Source organism: Scyliorhinus torazame, chromosome 16 (assembly GCF_047496885.1).
Source record: "Scyliorhinus torazame isolate Kashiwa2021f chromosome 16, sScyTor2.1, whole genome shotgun sequence".
In the NCBI taxonomy this organism is placed as follows: domain Eukaryota; kingdom Metazoa; phylum Chordata; class Chondrichthyes; order Carcharhiniformes; family Scyliorhinidae; genus Scyliorhinus; species Scyliorhinus torazame.
The window spans coordinates 91,614,535-91,619,736 of NC_092722.1; positions in this window are offsets into that span (position 1 = coordinate 91,614,535).

Below are 5,202 nucleotides of genomic sequence, written 5' to 3' on the forward strand. Positions count from 1 at the left end.
CCCACAAGCACCTGACACCACCTGAACATGCCGGAAAATAGGCTGCAGTTACCTAGCAACCGAGTGAAAAAAACAGGAGCAGGAAAAAAACAAGTTTAAAAAAAACGAGAGAGAGACAGAGCGAGAGAGAGAGAGAGACAGAGAGAAAGACAGAGCGAGAGAGAGAGAGATGAGACAGTTGAGAGAAGGACTTGTGAAACAGTCAGAGTGAGATAGAGTCAGAGAGAGACAGCAGAGAGTGACAGCAAGAGAGGGAGACAGCAAATGAGGCACAGAGAGTGACAGCGAGAGACGAGGCAGACAGTGAAAGGCAGCGAGAGAGAGATAGACAGACAGAGAGAGAAAGATGGTCTGGGCCGAGTGTAGGGAGCGACTGTGAAGGCAATGAGAATAAGAGGAAATATAACTTAGGAGAGGTTACTGATCGAGGTGTTAAGATTCAAAACAGAGGTAAAAAAGCCAACATAAGCGTACTTTACCTGAATGCTCGTAGTATTCGGAATAAGGTAAATGAGTTGATGGCGTAAATCATCGTGAATGACTATGGTTTAGTGGCCATTACTGAAACATGGTTAAAGGATGGTCACGACTGGGAGTTAAATATCCGAGGGTATCAAACTATTCGGAAGAACTGAGTGGATGGTAATCGAGGTGGTGTAGCTCTGTTATTGAAGGATGACATCCGGGCAACAGTAAGGGATGACATCGGTGCTATGGAGGATAAGGTTGAATCCATTTGGGTGGAAATCAGGAATAGTAAGGCAAAAAAAGTCACTGATAGGAGTAGTCTATAGGCCACCAAATTATGGTGGGGCAGGCAATAAACAAAGAAGTAACGGATGCATGTAGAAATGGTACAGCAGTTTTCATGGGGGATTTTAATCTACATGTCGATTGGTTTAACCAGGTCGGTCAAAGCAGCCTTGAGGTGGAGTTTATAGAATGTATCCGCGATAGTTTCCAAGAGCAGTATGTAATGGAACCTACGAGGGAACAAGCAGTTCTAGACCTGGTCCTGTGTAATGAGACAGGATTGATTCATGATCTCATAGTTAGGGATCCTCTCGGAAGGAGTGATCACATATGGTGGAATTTAAAATACAGATGGAGGGTGAGAAGGTAAAATCAAACACTAGTGTTTTGTGCTTAAACAAAGGCGATTACAATGGGATGAGAGAAGAACTAGCTAAGGTAGACTGGGAGCAAAGACTTTATGTTGAAACAGTTGAGGAACAGTGGAGAACCTTGCAAGCGATTTTTCGGAATTTGAATCGAGGTGGGACTTGAATTGAATTAAATTGAATCAGTAAGGCAGCTCCTTTTAAATTTCAGGAGTTTAAATTAATTTAAATTAAGCTAGTATTGTGCAGTGTAGGTTAACAAGGGCTGCCCCACCCACTCACATAACTGGTTGGCAGTTAAGTGTCAGTCACTTTAATCTACTTTGATCTGAAAGCAGGTGGGTGAGGGGAGTCAATTCAGGACAGTGTAAAAAGAGCCACTTGTAAACTCACTCCCAGTGAGTTCTCCCAGTGAGACAGAGAAGACAGCCAGGAGTGAGTTTGGGAATTTGAATCGAGGTGGGAATTCGAAGCTGTGTGGGGAGGAAGTGCTTTTTAGCCCTGGTAAATAACTGGTAAGTAGTGTTTCTGTTTCTTTTCATTGGTATATTTATTTATTTGTTTCTTCATTGTTTATTTATTTAGTTAAATTTTTTGGGGGGGAAATTGAAATTGTTCAAGTTAACCGAAGGTTTAAGACATGGCAGGAGATCTCAGACCCGTGTCATGCTCCTCGTGTGCGATGTGGGAGCTCAGGGACACGTCCACTGTCCCTGGCTCCTTCACGTGCAAGAAGTGTGTCCAGTTCCCTCAGAACCCTCAAGAGTATTGAAAGTCAAAGAGATCTAGGAGTACAGGTCCACAGATCACTGAAAGGGGCTACACAGGTGGAGAAGGTAGTCAAGAAGGCATACGGCATGCTTGCCTTCATTGGCCGGGGCATTGAGTATAAGAATTGGCAAGTCATGTTGCAGCTGTATAGAACCTTAGTTAGGCCACACTTGGAGTATAGTGTTCAATTCTGGTCGCCACACTACCAGAAGGATGTGGAGGCTTTAGAGAGGGTGCAGAAGAGATTTACCAGAATGTTGCCTGGTATGGAGGGCATAAGCTATGAGGAGCGATTGAATAAACTCGGTTTGTTCTCACTGGAACGAAGGAGGTTGAGGGGCGACCTGATAGAGGTATACAAAATTATGAGGGGCATAGACAGAGTGGATAGTCAGAGGCTTTTCCCCAGGGTAGAGGGGTCAATTACTAGGGGGCATAGGTTTAAGGTGAGAGGGGCAAAGTTTAGAGTAGATGTACGAGGCAAGTTTTTTACGCAGAGGGTAGTGGGTGCCTGGAACTCACTACCGGAGGAGGTAGTGGAGGCAGGGACGATAGGGACATTTAAGGGGCATCTTGACAAATATATGAATAGGATGGGAATAGAAGGATACGGACCCAGGAAGTGTAGAAGATTGTAGTTTAGTCGGGCACCATGGTCGGCACGGGCTTGGAGGGCCGAAGGGCCTGTTCCTGTGCTGTACATTTCTTTGTTCTTTGTTCTTTTGTAGTTGCAGCTCCTGTTAGACCGCTTGACGGCTCTGGAGCTGCGGATGGACTCACTTTGGAGCGTCCGCGATGCTGAGGACGTCGTGGATAGCACGTTTAGCGAGTTGGTCACACCGCAGGTGAAAGGTACTGAGGGAGATAGTAAATGGGTGACCAAAAGACAGAGCAAGAGTAGGAAGGCAGTGCAGGTGTCCTCTGCGGTCATCTCCCTGCAAAACAGATATACCGCTTTGGATACTGTTGAGGGAGATGGCTCACCAGGGGAAGGCGGCAGCAGCCAGGTTCATGGCACCGTGGCTGGCTCTGCTGCGCAGCTGGGCAGGAAGAAGAATGGCAGGGCAATAGTGAGAGGGGACTCAATTGTAAGGGGAATAGACAGGCGGTTCTGCGGACGAAATCGAGACTCCAGGATGGTATGTTGCCTCCCTGGTGCAAGGGTCAAGGATGTCTCGGAGCGGCTGCAGGACATTCTGGGGGGGGGGAGGGTAAACAGCCAGCTGTCGTGGTGCACGTAGGCACCAACGATATAGGTAAAAAACGGGACGAGGTCCTACAAGCTGAATTTAGGGAGCTAGGAGTTAAACTAAAAAGTAGGACCTCAAAGGTAGTAATCTCAGGATTGCTACCAGTGCCACGAGCTAGTCAGAGTAGGAATGTCAGGATAGAGAGGATGAATACGTGGCTCGAGAGATGGTGCAAGAGGGAGGGATTCAAATTCCTGGGACATTGGAACCGATTCTGGGGGAGGTGGGACCAGTACAAACCGGACGGTCTGCACCTGGGCAGGACTGGAACCGATGTCCTAGGGGGGGTGTTTGCTAGAGCTGTTGGGGAGAGTTTAAACTAATGTGGCAGGGGGATGGGAACCGATGCAGGAAGTTGGAAGGTAATAAAACAGGGACAGAAATAAAAGGCAGTAAGGGGGAAAGTGTAAGGCAGAGAAGCCATAGTCAAAAATCAAAAAGGGCGACAGTACAAGGTACAGTGACTGAGGGGAGCTCAGTGAATAGGACCAGGAATACTAAAAGAAATAAAACGGGAAGTGAAAACATTAATGGTAAGCGCTGCGGCAGGTTGTTACAGGAAGATGTGGGTTCGACGACAAGGAAAATTAGGAGAAAGGTTAAGAGGAAATATAACTTAGGAGAGGTTACTGATCGAGGTGTTAAGATTAAGAACAGAGGTAAAAAAGCCAACATAAGTGTACTTTACCTGAATGCTCGTAGTATTCGGAATAAGGTAAATGTGTTGATGGCGCAAATCATCGTGAATGACTATGATTTAATGGCCATTACTGAAACATGGTTAAAGGATGGTCACGACTGGGAGTTAAATATCCGAGGGTATCAAACTTTTCGGAAGGACAGAGTGGATGGTAAGGGAGGTGGTGTAGCTCTGTTATTTAAGGATGACATCCGGGCAACAGTAAGGGATGACATCGGTGCTATGGAGGATAAGGTTGAATACATTTGGGTGGAAATCAGGACTAGTAAGGCGAAAAAGTCACTGATAGGAGTAATCTATAGGCCACCAAATAGTAACATTATGGTGGGGCAGGCAATAAACAAAGAAATAACAGATGCATGTAGAAATGGTACAGCAGTTATCATGGGGGATTTTAATCTACATGTTGATTGGTTTAACCAGGTCGGTCAAGGCAGCCTTGAGGAGGAGTTTATAGAATGTATCCGCGATAGTTTCCTCAAACAGTATGTAATGGAACCTACAAGGGAACAAGCGGTCCTAGATCTGGTCCTGTGTAATAAGACAGGATTGATTCAGGATCTCATAGTTAGGGATCCTCTCGGAAGGAGCGATCACAATATGGTGGAATTTAAAATACAGATGGAGGGTGAGAAGGTAAAATCAAGCACTAGTGTTTTGTGCTTAAACAAAGGAGATTACAATGGGATGAGAGAAGAACTAGCTAAGGTAGACTGGGAGCAAAGACTTTATGGTGAAACAGTTGAGGAACAGTGGAGAACCTTCCAAGTGATTTTTCACAGTGCCCAGCAAAGGTTTATACCAACAAAAAGGTCGGACGGTAGAAAGAGGGAAAATCGACCATGGATATCTCAGGAAATAAGGGAGAGTATCAAATTGAAGGAAAAAGCATACAAAGTGGCAAAGATTAGGGGGAGACTAGGGGACTGGGAAATCTTTAGGGGGCAACAGAAAGCTACTAAAAAAGCTATAAAGAAGAGTAAGATAGATTATGAGAGTAAACTTGCTCAGAATATAAAAACAGATAGTAAAAGTTTCTACAAGTATATAAAACAAAAAAGAGTGGCTAAGGTAAATATTGGTCCTTTAGAGGATGAGAAGGGAGATTTAATAGTGGGAGATGAGGAAATGGCTGAGGAACTGAACAGGTTTTTTGGGTCGGTCTTCACAGTGGAAAACACAAATAACATGCCAGTGACTGAAAGAAATGCGGCTATGACAGGTGAGGACCTTGAGAGGATTGTTATCACTAAGGAGGTAGTGATGAGCAAGCTAATGGGCTAAAGGTAGACAAGTCTCCTGGCCCTGATGGAATGCATCCCAGAGTACTAAGAGAGATGGCTAGGGAAATTGCAAATGC